This window comes from Hemicordylus capensis, chromosome 1 (assembly GCF_027244095.1).
Source record: "Hemicordylus capensis ecotype Gifberg chromosome 1, rHemCap1.1.pri, whole genome shotgun sequence".
Taxonomy (NCBI): Eukaryota; Metazoa; Chordata; class Lepidosauria; order Squamata; family Cordylidae; genus Hemicordylus; species Hemicordylus capensis.
This window is the reverse complement of record NC_069657.1, coordinates 159,719,327-159,738,028: the sequence shown is the minus strand read 5'-3', so window position 1 is coordinate 159,738,028 and position 18,702 is coordinate 159,719,327. Positions and strand designations below refer to the sequence as shown.

The window sequence follows — 18,702 nt, the reverse complement described above, 5'->3', positions numbered from 1 at the left end:
CTCCTCCACTGAGTCCAGCTGCTGTGTTGCTGCTGGGCATAAAGTCATGGGTCCTGCATGCCCAAAAAGGCAGGCACTTGCACAACTGTCTTCCCCTTCCTTTTTGCACAGAAGGAAGGGTCAGGGAATGGAAGAAGAAATAAGAGTAGGCACTCGGCTCCGTCCCTCCCTTAGAGTGGGGAGGATGGAGACTCTGCAGTGGTGGATTAGGTGATGGAAAGCACCTGTTGGACTGAAATTAAAAGTGAGCCTCCTGGTCACTGCCTCCTGAGGTGATGAAGAGCACAGGGGGTGGGCAGGTAGACAGGCTGCAGGCAAGAGCTCTAATGAATTCTCTTCTGAAAGTTTTTGCTTGTCCTCCCTCTGAATTAATAGAGACCATTCTCTAAAATAGATGTCATCAGTTCATGGGAAAAGGGCTTTATCAGGAGACTGTATATAGTGATTCTTTTTAAAGCTTTGTGTGGCCACTAACCTAAACCTTTTTGATTCCCTCTCCCAGAAACTTAAAAGAATAAATTTCATGCCTGCTTAATTTCTAAAAAGGATTGTTCAGATGTTTTATCCTTATCTAAAACTCCAGTTGTGTCCCCTGAGCCTTGTTAAATATAATCACACCCTTTACATAATTACTTTGAACAGAGCAGTACCAGAATATGCATTAGGTTGATTTTCTTTGTTCCCAGAATTTGGACACAAGAGCATTCAATACAAAAAGATGAACTGATTTATATTATTCAAATGGGAATTCGATTCCTACTGCAACCCCTGTTGGGCCATGCATAAAATCACAGCCCTGCAGGGGAGACCGCCAAGGCAGGTATGAGAATAGTGTATTTGATGAATAGCTCATAACTCTCCATAAGATAGTGTTAGGAAAAAAATGAAGGATAACTTCTGAGTGGATAAAGAAGGTTTCTGCTTAGAAAAGCTACCTCTAAATATTGACTTTTCAGAGTAATTTTGTTTCTTATCCCCTTGTTCTGGCACTGGTACCCCAGTGCATACACAGCTGCTTTTTCTTATGCTTTTGCATCTATATTGTTTAGGGGTGTGCATGAATCAATATCTGTGATTTGATTTGAGATCAAATTGCAGACAACCCCCCCCCCCATTGATTCGTCAAAAGCAGCTGGCTTGGCCAGTTGCCTCGACAAATCAGCCCAATTTGACCCAAATCAATTCGGACGAATTAGGCTCCATGTCGAGCCTGTTTTGCTTGAAAAACAGGCCTCAAAATGGCGGGGAGAGCTGGTCTACCAATTGGGATCAGTGGGTAGACCAGCTTTCTGAGGCGAATTGACCGCCATTCCAATCCCCTATTCCAACTGGTAGACAGCTCTCCCCAGAAAACCAAGAGAGCTGGTTCAAACGCATGTAAAGGGGAATCTGATGAGGATTCCTCTTTGTTTCCAAAGGTAATAAAAGGCAGAAGGGGAGTGGCGAGAGCAAGGCACCTTTAAGACAGGAAGAGAAGGCTCTTACTGGCAGACCTGCATGGCGCCCGCTCCGCCTAGTGACGGTGGCATACAAATGGCCTCCACACATGCTCAAAGGCCATTTGTGTGCCACCTCCACCGAGAGGGTAGGGCGAGCACTGTGCAGGCCTTCTCTTTCAGTTTTAACAGCGCATCTCTCTTGCCGTTACCCTGCTGCCTTTTATTACCTTTAGAAGCAAAAGGGAATCTTCACTGGATTCACTTTTACAGGCACTCAGACTGGTCTGTGGATGAAGTGGGTTTGGTCTGCTTTGCTCGTGGACTGGACTCCTTTCACCAGGGATGGTCTAGTCTGTGATCGAATTGGTTGAACAGGGCTGATTTGCTGCAGAACAGTTCATTTATGGACCGATTTGGCACCCCTACTTGTAAAGATATTTTATTCAAATCAGTGCTTGGAAAAAGTTGTTCTTCTTCCCCTCCCCCAGCCTGTGTATAGAGTTGACAAGTTTCCCAACTACCTTTGTATTGGTATCAGCACTGGGTTGTATCAAGAAAAATGTTTTAATTTCATCCATTGCTTTCCACCTGGCACTTCTCCTGGGCAGTGATTTATAGCCTATTTTTGTTGAGTCTACGTTTAATACATGCCAATAAACTAGCTGCAGGAGCAAAGTGGGATATTCTCCCCCTTCTTTCCTTCCCTACTTGCTTTTTGTCATATTGGTATTTTCTCCCCCCACCAGAAACTCTATGTTCAGCACTTCTTTTCTCTATAATTTTTTAAAATGTGGACCTTTTGAGAAGCTCAAACAGCAGGAGACTTTGTGTCCTCAAGGCAGGAATACCACAGCCCTATTTGCTTTCTTTGGCTCTGTCTCACTTTATCCAGGTAGCAGTGAATGCCTAACACCCTGGAGGCTGATGGGGAATCATGATTATTCAGCATTTTTGGACTGTTCTCAGGCTGGCTTCAAATAGAGGGGTGGGGGAAAGGGTGTATCAGACATGGGAGACAAATTGATCTAAACATTGGTTAAATGTAGGTGTTCCCCTAAGTTTGTTCTTGGCAGATGTTAGGCTCCGGGACACAGGAAACTCTTGGAGACATAGCTGGAACAAGAACAAATACCAGGCAGACTGTACTTCTGGCAATTCCCCCACAATTTGTTTATATTGCTCCTATGGTTCCTGGTGAACACTCTAAGGGCTGTCACAAGATTCGTGTCTTGTGACTTGCTGATCCAGGATATTTCATGTTAACTGTATAGTGGGGGATGACTTGAGCCTTGAGTGCACATGTCAGCTATTACAGAATGGGTTCATTCCAGCAAGCATCTCCCCCTCCCCACCCCCCAATAAGCCTGTGGACAGGGCATAAACATTACAAGCATCTAGTTCACTTTAGGCACTTTATTGTTTATTTTTATTTGCTTTAAACAAAAAAACAAAAACCAGACCTGTTAGGAGAACCTAGGGCTTGGTGACATCGTTTTACAGGAGATAATATGGTATAGCATTATTTAAATTAGTATTCCACTAAAATAATGTCATTAGCATGGAGCACTTTCCATGCTGTTCATACATGCCATACCAAGAGTACCAGCAAGGAGCTGCCTATAGCTGGCCTTGAAAATGAAAGGGGGAAGAGCTATCATTGCATTTTAAAGAGGGCAATGAAACCCATACCAATAGCTAGTGAGTGAACTGCCCTTCACTCCAGGTTCTCTCCCCCCCCCCCCGTTTGTTTAGGATAGTGTTTATAGCTGAACTAGAAATAGGAAAACCAGATCAAGGCTAGTCAATAAATAAATGTGCATTGTCCCACATATCAGGTCTGACCCACTCTGGGTGGGCAGGTTGCCTCAGGCAGCAGTTTGGAGGAAGTTTGCAATTGGTCACCTCCACTATCTCTGGCTGCTTCACCTGGCCCACTTAGAAAACTTACTTGGTATATGTGTATGCAACTACTACTCTCACTCTCACACTCCTCTTCTTCCTCCTCATCAAAAGGCAGGGAGCAGCGAAATAGAATGACAGGTGGCTTTAAATCACTTCCTGTGAAATCACTTGTGAAAAAGGCTAATTCCATGCTAGGGGTCATTGGGAAGGGAATTGGAAATAAAGCTGCTAATATTATAATGCCCTTATACAAAACTATGGTGCAGCCACACCTGGAGCACTGTGTACAATTCTGGTCACCACATCTAAAAAAGGCCATTGTAGAACTGGAAAAGGTACAGAAGAGGGCAACCAAGATGATCAGGGGCCTAGAGCATCTTCCTTATGAGGCAAGGCTACAACACCTGGGGCTTTATAGTTTAGAAAAAAGATTACTGAGGGGAGACATGATAGAGGTCTATCAAATCAAGCATGGTGTGGAGAAAGTGGATAGAGAGAAATTCTTCTCCCTCTCACTTAACACTAGAACCAGGGGTCATCCCATGAAATTGATTGCCAGGAAATTTAGGACCAGCAAACAGAGGTACTTTTTCATACAATGCATAATCAACTTGTGGAATTCTCTGCCACAAGATGTGGTGACATCCAACAACCTGGATGGCTTTAAGAGGGGTTTGGATAACTTCATGGAGGAGAGGTCTATCAACGGCTACTAGTCGGTGGGCTAGAGTCCACCTCCAACCTCAGAGGCAGGATGTCTGAGTTGCATTTGCAGGGGAGTAAGAGCAGGAGAGAGGGCATGCCCTCAACTCCTGACTGTAGGCTTCCAGTGGCATCTGGTGGGCCAGATTACATCCAAATTTGTGCAACTGAGGTTTCGAGCCCAAAGCAACCTCCAGTTTGCCTCAGCAAACTCCAATTTGAATCGTGGGTTTGCAGTAAGGTTCACTGCCAAGACCTGCATTACTGCCACTATAACTGCAGTTTCATGTTGTTTTTGAAACTGCAATCGTAGAGACGGCAGTGCAGTCCCGCCTGGGATCATGCCCGCTTCTTGCTGGCTGCTTCTCTAAGCACCACCCCTGTCCCTGCTGCCACTGATCCAGCAATGCAGTTCCCTGGCAACAGGGACACCACCACACTGTATCCCAAGCTTGTCAGCCTGCAAACAGCAAAGTCACACAGGGGCAACCCCTCTTCCCGCTCTGTCCCTTGCTCCCCCTTCCTGGCAAGCAGGAGTGAAAGGGATTGGGATAACAGGGTGGACATAAAGTGCTTCACTCCCCAAGAATAAAGCAACAATGTTGTATGTTCACAAGCAGAAACACTCCAGGTGGCAACATAAGCAGGGCACCCCATCACCAGGATGGGAACATAGGACTGTGGGGGTTACCCGTGGTTGGATTTTAAAAAGCAGCCCCAACCAGGGAGCAGCCAAGTTCTTTAAAAAAAAAAAAAAAAAAAGGTTGGGGGAAAGCGTCAGCCCCCTCTAGGCCTAGGGAAGCCCCACCACCACCACCACTTACTGGTAAAGAGGAATCCTTACCGAATCCTTACCCCCAGTCCGGTTTGAACTTGGACCAGCTGAACTGGGCCATTTCAATTTGAACCATGTTTCTAATAGAGCCAGCTCGCACATTCATAGAAGCAGAATATTTTTTTATATTATATGTTTATGAAACAGTGCTTAGTCATATATTTTTAATAACTCTCTTTTCACAGATGTAAATGTAAATCCAGATTTAATCAGAATTTCCTCAGGGTCACATTTATCTTCATATTCAAACTATACTAGAGTTTAGTTTATTTTGTTCCTTTAAAATATAAATTGCTCAATAAAGAACTCATTGTTGCTATGAAATGATAGAAAGGTGTGTCAGGGAATAAAGAATGGAATAATTTGCTGTGTATATTGTTTGAGGCCATAAATGAAGAAGATGCCATCAATTACAAAGATGGAGAAGATGTTAGAGCTATAGAAAGGAAGGACTAACCAAGGCAAGGCAGAATCATTGGTGTGGAAGGGGAAATGAAGCAAAATTGATTACAGAAGCCATGTGTGTGTTGTTGCTTTCAAATAGCTTAGGATTTTGGCTCATCAGTGGTCTGGAAGGTTGTGCTTAATTGTCGAGTTTGCAGTGAAGTGTCAGGTTTTTATTTAATATTCAAAATGTATTGTATGTATGGCATGAAGGATGCAGCTGAAAAATATATGTGCTCATACACATGCATGCATGTGGACACATATGTAAGCACAATACAAGTCTGTGGCATTATGTCTTGAAATCATAATACTTTGGGTAGGTTAATACACTAATAACAGACCAGAATTCTTCATATTACCTTTCCAAGCTTACCTTGTTTATAGAAATTGGAGAGGAGAGCTGGTCTTGTGGTAGCAAGCATGACTTGTCCCCTTAGCTAAGCAGGATCCACCCTGGTTGCATATGAATGGGAGACTAGAGGTGTGAGGACTGTAAGATATTCCCCTCAGGGGATGGAGCTGCTCTGGGAAGAGCAGAGGTTCCAAGTTCCCTCTCTGGCTTCTCCAAGATAGGGCTGAGAGAGATTCCTGCCTGCAACCTTGGAAAAGCTGCTGCCAGTCTGTGTAGACAATACTGAGCTAGATGGACCTATGGTCTGAGTCAGTATATGGCAGCTTCCTATGTTCATATGAAATAAACCATTCAAGGTAACATCCTTCCTGTTAATAATAGTTTGAGACAAATTTGATGTCATTCCAGCTCATTATATATTTGTCACTTAGCTAGTTGTCCATTTTCCTCAAGTCTCTAGCTGGAGTTTCTGTGTGTTGTTTGTTTCTATAAATGCTGAGTATTTTATCATATACTTCTCTAATTCGTATGTTATGTGAAATGGCAAACAGCTGCTTTGTATTTACTTCAGCCAAATGATTTACGATTTTAGGGACTTCTATGGGATGGAATATTTTCAAAACTTACAAGGAAAAGTGTGTTTTAAATGCTTTAAATTCTACTTTGGGATTCCCCCACCCCCACCCGGCAGGGAAAAAGCACCAAGCAGTTCCAAGGTTGAAAGCAACTACCTGACACTGACAGATCCATTGAATAGCACTTACATAGCACTTACATTTATATACCGCTCTATAGCTGGAGCTCTCTAAGCGGTTTACAATGATTTAGCATATTGCCCCCCAACATTCTGGGTACTCATTTTACCGACCTTGGAAGGATGGAAGGCTGAGTCAACGTTGAGCCCCTGGTCAGGATTGAACTTGTAACCTTCTGGTTACAGGGCGGCAGTTTTACCACTGCGCCACCAGTGGTATCAAAGGTTGATAATTAAAATGGTGTTAGGAAACAAAAAATCTTCTAGCAAAGCACATTTGTAAACTTCAGACTGGTATACTACTGCTCTGATGAATCCAGAACTGTCCATTGTCAATGAGGCAATTGCTACTAGTGGGCTTGTACAAAACTTTCCCATAAGGCATCCAATAAGGCTCTTGGGTAGGGCTGCACAGCTTTGGCTAGCCACAGTGACTGGCCACATAGGAATTTGAAGAGTGGCACACCGGTCATTGTTATGACCCAGTAAGATACTCATCTTCTTTCAGTTTTACATTGGTAGTGACAAATTAATCTCCTACTGGTCCCATAGTTTGAATGGAATCAGTTATCATGGAGCAGAAGTGTTTGTGTTCTTTAGCAGGAAAATGAATTTGTTTCCACTTGACTGGTGCCCGAATAAAGTAGCTCAGTTCTGCTTCACTTGTCTTTTCAGTGGGGATGATAATGGATTTTCACAGATTGCCAGTTTGTCTCTGCAGTTTTGTGTGGGTTTTTTTTTTTTTTTTTTTTAGAAAATTCAAATGGTAGGATTCAGCTTTTTAAAATCTTTATTTTCATAGCCCTTGAACATTCTTGGATTCATCGTCTTCTCGTTTCGCACCATCTGGTTTGGGGCATGACAGAAGCTCTCTTTCCTGCATGTTGGTTATTGAGGCTGTCAATAATTAGGATTTGGTTGGCTGGAAATTATTTGATTATTTGTTTAACATGATTATTTGTTTAGCTCATCCCCCTTTGCAGGTTGATGTTAATGGGACAATACGCTAATCTTGTCGGTTGGTACCAGCCTGCCAAGTACAATCTCATGCTCACAGCTACTGGGCAGAGATCTAGCAATTCTCTGTTACTTGTAAAATGTTATTTCTTTGGCAGTAGCCAAGTGGCTTTGTGAATGGATTCTATAAAAAATGAATGGTACAAACAGGGTTTCTCCTTTTACAAGAATGCAAGTGAACTCTCATAAACTCCACCATAACATGCTAACTCAAAGTCCGATACTTGCAACCAAGAAGACCAACGTTCTGTACCCATTAAAATGGTGCAGATTATCCACATTGCCATGTGTTAACTTGTTTTACATAATTTTATGGTGTAGATCAGTGTTTCTCAACCACCGGTCCCTGGACCGCTGCCGGTCCCCGAAGGGTTGAGTGCCGGTCCCTGACTGGGAGTCAACCCCCCCCCCAACTGAAATCAAGGCGCTCACTTCCTCAATTTTGCACATGGCACGGAAGAGGAAGAGTATCACGGAGGCATGGGACCCTTCTTGTGCCTTGCCTCCACTTGCTGCTGAGATCTTCCTACAGCTATCTTATTCCCTATCTTTACAGCTTCAAACTGTATGCGATGCGGGGGCATGGAGGAAAAAGTATGGCAGTGGGCACCACTTGAAGGGCTGCTGGTTCTTGCATGCTCATTGTTTGCAGCCAAAGATTGGTTGATTGAAACCCAGCTGCCTGTTGTGGTCGAGGCGCCTTGAGAGGGAACGCTGTTTCCCTCTTGCATCAGTGGGGCTTGCTTGTATGTTGTTTTCATTGGCCCCATGTAGCTTTTGAATTTTTCTAATGGCCCAACATCCCCTCTCCATTGAGTAATCACAAGCACCTCCACTGCAGACATACTGGAGACAAATTTGTTCACCCAGGCTTTTAGATTCAGGGGTTCTCAACCTTGGGTACCCAGACGTTGGTGGACTTCTACTCCCATAATCCCCAGCCATAATGGCCAAATGCCATTGTTGTTGGGGGTTATGGGAGTTTAACTGAGGGACCCAAGGTTAAGAACCCCTAATATTCCATGTTTGCAAAAGATTCCAAATTTAATTATTTCAATGCTTATATTATTTTCATTCTAAACTGCCCAGAGATGCAAGTTTTGGGCAGTATAGAAGTCTGATAGATAGATAGACAGACAGACTTGAAACCCCTTTACTAACTGCTGGTCCAGGAAACTGCGCATGAAGAATGTAGCGGTCCTTGAAACTCTGCACGAAGAATTTAGCGGTCCTTGACTCCAAAAAGTTTGAGAAACACTGGTGTAGATCAGAGGTTCTGTTCCAGCCTTGCATTGCCAAATGTTATCGGACTACGGCTCCCATTATCCTTGTCTACAAGGGCCACTGGGAACCACTGGTATAGATTTTCAGGTTTAGGAATGCAGAGAGGTAGTAGTAATACTTGGATTGGCACAAGATGTGGAGGGAAGAGAATGGCATGGAGGTTGGCAGTAGAGGCAGAGAGACAGCAATAGGAATGATAATGAGTGAGAAGGAGGAAGGGATGTTTCCAAAATTTTGTTTATTTTATTTTACATTTACATTTATATCCTGCATTATCCAGAAATGCTATCTTTTGAATTCTGAACTCCTGTTCATCCCTTATTTTGTGAGCATTCTAAGGGCCTGTGGCCTGTTATCTGGTATTTTTCATATTTTGGCGAATATTTTCCACCCAGAGATGGAAGTTTGGGGGCGGTGTACAAATCTAATAAATAATTAAATACATACATACATGCATGCATGTATGCATGCATACATACATACAAGGCATTAATAAGAGGAAATAGGGGAATGGTCAGGAAAATGTACATTAAAACCACATTTTTCCACAGTTAGTTTAAAATACTTGGCTAAGGACACATTAATGATGTCATGAGGACTCATCTTCTTTTAAAAGTGATATGTTGTTGCAAGGAGGCCCAGAATTTGCTGCATTCTATTGTGTATTTCTGTTTGTCTGTCTTCTCTTGTTCTTCTCTCTCTCCCTTTCTTCTTTTCCCTTCTCCTTATATCTCTTCCTCTTCTCCTGAGTGGCCATTGGCCTCGCAACTGTTGCCCCCTTTCCACCCTCCTGCCCTCCTGAACATTCCAAACATTTATTTGTTTGGTTGCAGTCTCCTCCTTCTGTCTTTCTCTTTCCTTTTCTTAAGCCAAGTGCACTGCTTAAAGCCAAGCACCCTGGTTACAACTATTTGGCAAAAAAGTTCTGTGTAAACGTCATTTCCCACTGTGCTGACCTCTGTGAGTGATGTAATTGGTTCCACCTTGGAACCACCCTTCCAGGTCCACCTTGCTCTCCTCCCCTTCCCCAGCTAGCTGGTCAGCCACTCCTGCTGCTGCTGCCACTGGCCACCTGCTTACTTGCCACACCGCCACCTTGCTCCCTGCATCGCCCCCTCTCTGTTCATTGGCCAGGTTCCTCCAGTAGAAAGTAGGAAAGCTCCAAACAGGCTCTTACTGCTTCCCACTGGCCCAAAGTTGGCTAAGAATGCAAGACATGCATGCACCCTGTGTCTGCATGTGTGTCTCTCATTTCCAGCTTGCTCCAGGCTGGTAGGACACAGGAATGGCCCATTCGGGGTTTTCCTGCTTCCAACCAGCTGGGAGGAAGCTGGCGAACAGGAGTGGCTCTGGGAGTTGTGTGTACCACCTGTGGAACCCCACTACTGCAGGTGAGTGGGGCACATGCACAGTCTGGAACCACACAGTGTGGGGGAACACAGCCTCCCTTGCGCTAGCTATGCCAATGGCAGGGGTGGGCTTTAAGAGAGACAGAGCCCTGTCAAGCCCCAGCACCATCTTAGAAGGTGCACAAGGACTACAGAGAAGTGTAGGCCTTCTCAGCACTTACTCCATACAGCTCTATAGCGAAAGCGCTGGGAAGGACTACACTTCCCAGTGCTTCATATGTGAGGATGTGCCCAAATCATGTTGATGCCTCTTTGAAGAGGTGCCAAAATGATTCTGCTCCCTACAGCTGAAACATTTCTGCACGGGGTGAGGGGTTCCCTTAAGAGGAAGGCAGGTCTTACCTGCCCCTCCTGCAAGCCTTCACCGCCCCATCACAGCACTCTACTCCATAAAGGTCCACCATGAAAGCAGCAGCCTGTGCTGCTATCTCCTTTAAGGCGCCCTCCGCGGTGACTGGATGCTGCTCCCAGCATCCCTCACACAATGTCGGCCTGCTGCTTTCATGGTGGACCTTTACAGAGTACAGCACCGCGATGGGGCAGCAGAGGTTCGCAGGAGGGGCAGGTAGGACCTGCCTGCCTCCTCTTAAGGGTACCCCTCCCCGACCCCTGGGATGTGCCCGAAGTATTTCATGCACATCCCTATTGATATGCATCTTCCAAGACGGCACTGTGTCTCTAGAGAGTGCTGTTTCCCTTAAATGAGCCTCAATAGAGCTGGGGAAAGCAGAGCACTGTGCAGCAGGTATGCTTACCTTTGTAAGGTGCCAGGGTATATGGAATATTTAAGTAATTTCAGCTGAAGACCTAATAAACAGTTAGTTAGAGGGCCAAACTTGGGGTCAGTCAGAGCCACCACTGGCTTCCAGGTCTTGCAGTGAAAAACACTGGAATATACTCTTGGAAATGGTTCACAGACCTACTCTTAAGAATTCTTCTGCTACATTAACTTTACTAAATTGTCGCATGCCTTGTGTGCTTATTCCCACACTAATCACAAACTGTACCTTTTGCTTACCCCACTCATGGCTTCAAAAATTCAAATAGTCTCAGAATAGAGTCACAGTGGCAGATGGTAGGCAAACTCTTAAGGAGTCAAGATCCTATTTTCATGCAAATGTCTTCGGTGGCTAAGACTAAAGACCAAGTGGCAGAATAACTCTTGTATTAAAGAGATGAATTGAATTGTTTATACACAGAGCGTTTTGGGTTAGACATCAGAAAAAACATTTATTGCAAAGCAATGAACTTAGAAGTGAGCTCCTATTGACATTAATGCCCTGTCAGAATTAATTCCATCTATTAGATGTGTTTAGGGAGGCAGTTTCTTGAATCCCCAATGAATATAACACAGCCCAAAGTGAGAGAGGGTCTGGCATTGTCTGATATCTTCAGAATCTTAAACTTTGCATTGTAAGGCTTTAATCTGCAACCACCTTTTTCATCCTCATCCTCATGTTCTCTGTAAAATTACAGAGAACATGAAAATTGTGCAGGATGTGACATACCCCTGAGAAAAGATGTCTTTTTGCTGGATCCTCCAGCCTACTGCCACCACTCGAGGTATTATCTTTCTCTGTTACCTTGTACACTCAAGTTTACTGGGGACATTAGTGTCCCCAGTATACTGGGGGACATTCATTACTATATGTATGCCTGTGAGTAGGAATTACATAATCAAACTGTCAGGACATTAATGGTGGCTAATGTCCCCAGTAAACTTGAGAATTTACTAGTGGGGAAAGTTTACTAGTGGGGACCTAGTGGGGACTTAATTTATCCAATCTACACTGTTTAAGCCACATATCATAAGGTAACCTCTGCTGGTGGGAAACACCTATATCGGGCAGCAGAGATATAGGAAGATGCTGAAAGGCATCATCTCATACTGTGTGGGAGATGGCAATGGTAAACACCTCCTGTAGTCTACCAAAGACAACCACAGGGCTCTTTGGTCACCAGGAGTCAACACCGACTCGATGCCACACTTTACCTTTTAATACACATGCAACTTTATAATAGTGAATAACTTTGCAAGCTAAGACAAGCGGGTTATTCAAAACAGCATCAAAATGCTGTCCTCTTCCTAGCTGATATCTATTTTTACTTAGTGTTGGTGTTTCCTATCTGAAAGGTCAGAGCTCTTACATTACTATACACAGTTATTTAGGCAACAACATATTCTCTAGTCCCTTCTTATCTCTAACTATCTCCCAACTGATCATGTGATTTTTTCCAACTGCCTTTCCAATGTATGCAAAACAGCTTGTATAAAATCAAAATAATAGAATAAAATGCAGTCTAAAACCCAGATTTACAACAGAATTGGCAATGTTAAAAATAGCAGCGGATGTGTAACCAATCAGTATCTTTTAAAAGCCCACTTGAATCATGTCCCTCATCTTTAAACACAGACAAATGCAATGCCACTTGTAATGCCACCAGCCACAAAGGAGTTGGAGTTCTATGACCTATAAGATGAACTGTAGGGAGAATCTTTGTTTTTTATTCAGATAATACTAATTTTTATGCCAGTGAACCACATATTATAACACACAGTGCTGTCACTGATCAATCTATAGGCAGGTACCAGATGGATTGTCATACAGCTTGGTCCTGCGCTGTTCAATGTTTTATAAATAACTTGGATGAAAGAGTAGAGGGGATGCTTATCAAATCTGCAGATGAGATGAAGCTGGGGTGAGGAGGTTAGCTTACATCTTAGAAGAGATTATCAAGATTCCAAATTGTGATAGGCTTGAACACTGGGCTCAGACCAATAAGTTGAAGTTCGACACAGACAAATGTAAAGTCCTATATTTAGATTTTTAAAAAAATATCAGATGCAGATGTATAGGATGGAAGAGACCTACTTTGGACTTGTAGCAAGACATGTAAAAAGAATTTTGTTATCTTTGTGCGCAAGAACTTGAATATGAGCTAGCAGTGTGATGCAGCTGCTAAAAAGCAAATGCAACCTTAGGTAATAAGTTACAGCATCCAAATAACAAGAAGTAATAGTTTCAATCCATTCGGTGGTGATCAGACATCATTTGGAATACTGTGTCCAGTTCTGGGCACTGCATTTTAAGAGGAACATTTATAAACTGGAACGGAGGGCAGCAACGATGGTGAGGAGGTCAGGAAACCAAATCCTATGAGGAATAGTTAAAAGGAGCTGGGTATGTTTAGACTGGAGAAAAGAAGGCTAGAGCAAGATATGATAGCAGTCTTCAAATATCTGAAGGGTACCATATAGAAGAAGGCGCAAACATGTTGTCTGTTGCTCCTAAGGGCTGGGCTAGAACCAACGGACGGAAATTACAAGGGACCAGATTCAGGGTTCAAATTCAAATTCATTAAGAAGAATTTCTTAACTGTAAAAGATGTTTGCAAGTGGAAGTCTGCCATATATAGTGGAGAGCTCTCGTTTGCTGGAGGTCTTCAAAGAGACTGAATGGCTGTTTCAGCATGGTGTAGTGGTTAGAGTGCTGGACTAGGACTGGGGAGACCCGAGTTCAAATCCCCATTTAGCCATGAAACTAGCTGGGTGACTCTGGGCCAGTCACTTCTCTCTCAGCCTAACCTACTTCACAGGGTTGTTGTGAAAGAGCAACTCAAGTATGTAGTACACCGCTCTGGGCTCCTTGGAGGAAGAGCAGGATATAAATTTAAATTTTTTTAAAAAATGTTTGTTTCTATGAACATTTAGCATAAAATATTACATCCAAATCTTCTTCATCTGTTGGTGCATTTTGTCACACAGAACAGATCTGCTAACTGACATCTTTCATATGAATGTTGTGAGGTGCCCCGAGCAGTAACGTACTGGAGGGGCAGGGTGTAAATATGTGAATTAGTAAATAAACAGGAAAGCTTAAATAAATGAATGACCACAGATTGTGTTTAGATAATCAGATGTTTGGGTAAAAGGAGTCCCATTTCCTCACTATTATTTGGACTGATTTGGATTTTCCTTTTTAAAAATGGGTATGGCAGAATTATGTTGAATGTTTGAAAGGCTGATTACTAAGGCTGTCACAATAAAAGAATGCTTAGTTGATAAATGGTATGAGTTTGTCGATTAAATCTGCATAAATTTGCAGTTGGTTGAAACCAATCATTTGTAAGAAGACTGCATGCTTGCATTGCTTTCAGATGATGCACACATGTATGGAAGCAGGCATCATAGGAGAAGAGGCATTTCATTCTGGATATGAGAGAGAAGGGGAAATATCTCCTCAGATGGTGTTTGCCTTAGGCAGTTTTGTAAGCACTTGTATTTAAGATGATATTTTAAAAAATAAATCTGCTGCTCAGTTAATCAAAAAGAGCTTTGATTTTTACTAGATTAATCTTACTGATTAATTGAGTAAATGTTGATATGTAGATCTCATCTGTGGTTGCAACCAGGCCCTGAACCAACCAACTCCAAAGCAGAGAGATTTGATCGTGGTTGAGGTTCATGGATTAGCAGCTCTCTCTCTCTCTAGTCCTGCAGGCATGCAAAAGCTATGGGTCCATAAATTCCATCTCCAAGTTGCCAGTGGGATTCTGCTTCTTTTTCTCATTCTCTCCGATGGCTGTCTATTCTGAAAAAAGTTGTGAAGGAATGACCCCTTCCCACTTCTGTTTTGTGGTTTATAATTTGTTTTGTACTTTTTCCACTCCAGAATCTGCAAGGGTTAAATGTAACAACCTCTTACAGCCTTGTCTGAGGTAAAAAGATTGCCAGCTGCAGTTTTGGAGGGAAGGTTCCACAATGTTGCTACTGGTTGCCAAAGGTTGTCTCTAGGCAGAGACAAAATGTTCTAGCTTTCAGAGGGAAGAAACTCCCCGATTGGTTAAGGTATCACCCTTTGAAACAGAATATAAGGGAAAGTGTAACAGCTAAGGAGATGGTTGCTGCGGAGGAGAGAGCTGGGAGAGAGAAGAGTGCTGTTAGACTGTTTGCTGCTGAGTGTTGTGAGAACCAGAAGGCTAATACACTACCAGTGGTGGATCAGGCAGAAACTGCTAGGGAAGGTAACAGTGAGGGAGTTGATCCTACTCTAACCTGCTAGAACTTGGCAGAGAAGGCTTGCAAGTTTGCTTGTTTGTATTTTATATTTTTTGTGCTCTCGCCAATGTAATCTTTTATCTACTGTTCCTCTACTGGCTTTTATATTTTTGAAACCTTTTAACTCAGCTAAACCTGTTCTTGTTTTTATTGTATTTTGTTGGTTTCTCTGTCAGTTATTGTAGTTCCACTTCATGGCTCCCCTGCCCTTTTTACCACACTACTAAGTTTTGGTCTTGCTTTTAAATGACTGTGAGCGTATGCAGTCACACAGGTTTAAAAGTCTTTTTGGTGGCAGTGGATGGTTAGATTGAGGGCCAGCTGCGGCCAAGTCCTCCTAGAAGTCCTACAGTGTTCAGTGAAACCTCCATGTCAGTATGCATAGGATGACAACCATCTCTTTGCAGTGACTCGGAAACTGAACAGCCGCTGCCGCCGCCGCCGCCAGCCCACTAGGAACTAGAAGCTGAATGGGATGGCCACAGTATGCAAATTGCCACAACATGTTGTGAGCAGCCTGGCTGTCACCAACACAACTGTAGCCAATCAGGCTACTTCAGATCGTTATCCATGAGATCATGTGCATTCAGGAAAGAGGGAGATAAGAGCAGACTAGAATTTTAAAAGCTTTATTGAAACTTTGATTACATTCAGGCAATTAAGCACACGGGCATGTAAGCAAAATACTTACTCATTGTAATATAGAGTTCTCAACAACTTTTTAGAATCATTCATCCTCACTGGAAACAGTTAACATGCTAAAAAACATCTTCTGCTCTGAGTATAGTGTAAACTCAATAGTGTAAACTCATTCTTCTGTCTAGTCTGGGCTAGCTGACAACTCTGTCTTATCTCTACTGCAGCATAGCAACAACCCAAAACTATTTCCACATAGCCCAGTTCCAGCTGAAATGGGCATTCCAATGATTTCTATGACAGTTAAATGCCAGGAAATTCCAATTCTTAACTGGAAAAAAACATGCCTTTCTGACTTTTTAGGCAGGCAATCTACTAAATGCTGAATAGTTTTCACAGCATGAATGCAAGAAGGGAGGAAGAGAAAGTTCAACCTATCATCTATAGAGTGAGAAAGAGCTGAGGGATGGGAGGGGGAGAGAGGCTGGTTACGTATTAGATGAGCCAAAAACAAGGCGATGAGAGGTGGAGGGCATGAAAAGGAGAGGAAAAATGGTGATGCGGAGAGCAGACCGAGGCAGAATGCTGTTAGGCCAGCTAACAGAGGCTGAGAGCGACCCTTCTGGGAAGCAGGAAGGACAGAGATTGGATGGAGGGGAAATAAGATGAGCGAGGGAAGTCAGTCTTGTAGGAAGACATTGTTGTTGATAACCCATCAGTTGTTTGTAGTCCTCCAGAGGCCTTGAGGATGGACAGGAAACTGTGGGCTGTCCAGGCAGCATAGGAAGCCGAATGCCCTGGCAATCTGTGAGGCACAGATTTGCCTTTGCAGGCTAAGGCTCACATATTAGCCCAGGGGACAGAGGATGTGCCTCCCTGGGGTTATGAGTTGCTTCCCTTCCCTGCTTGTTCCCCTGCTGTTTCCACTTGCCTGTGGGAGGGGTGTGTATGTCCCTTTTATAAACTCTCCTCAGCCTCCTGTTTGTCATAGCTCCCATCAAAGACAGTCACATCAACTCCTAATGCCGCCATCCTAGTGTAAACATCTTCGGGTCTCCCACCCTTCACTCAGGTGAGGTCCATCTAACATGTTTACTGAATTTAGATGGCAACAGTCCTGTTTGTGCCTAGCTTGACGGCCTGTGGTCAGTTCTCAAGCCCACGCCTCCAGTTCCAAGAAATGTTATTAGGGTATAGCATGCAAAAAAGTTGTTATTAGGAAATAGCATATAAGAAATGTTATCAGGAGATATCTTATAAAAGCAATTCAGCAGTTGCTGTGTGAAGGTATGTAGTCCAAATACATGTACTGATATCTAAAATGAGGTTTATATGACCTTCTAAATCTGATTAACATAGCAAGTTTCAAGCTAGTTTTATGATTGGCATCAGCAAGCACAATGCATAAACAGCTCCAAGGCAGGATGGGGTAAATTTCCCTTCTCATCAGGCCTTGACTTCAGCATTAAAAAATCCATTCAGCAGAACCAAAGTTCACACTTCAGTCTCTTGCAAACACAGGCCTGAGTTTTGCTTTTTGGAACTGCAGAGCTGCTGGTCCCAATCCCAGGGCGCTCACCACAAACATACCTCTAGAAGAGGCAGCTAACTGAATAAGAGTTTGTGCACATGTTTTCAAAGTACATGTAACCTACATGCAAAGTAAAGTGTGCCGTCAAGTTGGTGTCGACTCCTGGCGACCACAGAGCCCTATGGTTGTCTTTGGTAGAATACAGGCAGGATTTACCACTGCCTCCACCTGCGCAGTATGAGAAGATGCCTTTCAGCATCTTCCTGTATTGCTGCTGCCCAATATAGGTACCAGTGGGGATTCGAACCAGCAACCTCTGGCTTGCTAATCAAGTCATTTCCCCACTGCACCATTAGGTGATACAACCTACATGTGACATCCCACAAAAATATAAAGGTTTGTCTGGGACATCTACCAGCTTGTGAAATTGCTGGTAGTAATCTCACATGCACCTGCAGAAATAGATCTTTAAAGTTTCTTACTTAGAAAAATAAGCAAGGTGTCTTCTCATTTACATCAACTCCTCACTCCCTGTTGCTTCCAGCACTTTACACCCTGCTTTCTGTTTTGCCTTCGCTCCCTCACATGCAATTTTCATTCTTCTTTTGTTGCTGCTCTGATGGCATCCCTTCCCCACTCCTCCTCCCACACTCTTGTCTGCTGTACCTCACCTGTCTCTTTTATAGCCAGCTGACAACTGCTTAGCAAATTTCTTGGGTGTAAAGTGCAGGCTGAGGCCCAGTGGCTGTGGTAGGTAGAGAACAGTTAAGACTAGGAAAGAACCACATACAGGAGCTGGTAAGCATGCTTCTGCCTTAAGCAAACTCTGCATTTCTGCAAGGGGCTGTCACACTGTGTGTGTCCGTCCATGTCCATGCATTTGTAAGGTATGCATGCTAATGCAGATAATCAATACATACCATCCTTCCCATGACTCATAGAGACTGTACTTCTTTAACATTTAAAACCTCACAAAGCCATGGCGGCAGGCAGCAGCACTGCTGCAACATATCTGAGGCAGGCTCAGATGTAAACTTCTGCTTTAGAGAAGGAACATAGCAGGCAGAGCATCTCGCTGCTTCATTGTCCCCAGTGTCTGGTACAAAGTGGGAGTCCTCGGGCACTGGGGAAGGAGGAAGCACTCTTTTCCTCTTTCAAAGCATGGTGTGGAGTTGTGAAGTGATAGAGAAGATGCCTCCTCCCCCAAGTCCCCTGCACTTGCAGGAGGGCCTTAGGGAGGTACAGCAATGTCCTCTGCCTGTGTCAGAAGATTTTGTTGGGGAAATGGGTTTACCAGGTTAGTGTTTACCACAAATAATAGCTGACTGCTAAGCC

At 43.6% G+C, this 18,702-nt stretch overlaps 1 protein-coding gene across 11 annotated transcripts in view; it reads left to right on the top strand.

Annotated features, from left to right (window-relative positions):
* The window catches only part of SEMA5B (semaphorin 5B), a 576,167-nt gene that overhangs the window by 476,775 nt on the left and 80,690 nt on the right, over positions 1 to 18,702 (top strand). The gene's annotated exons all lie outside the window — the stretch shown is intronic.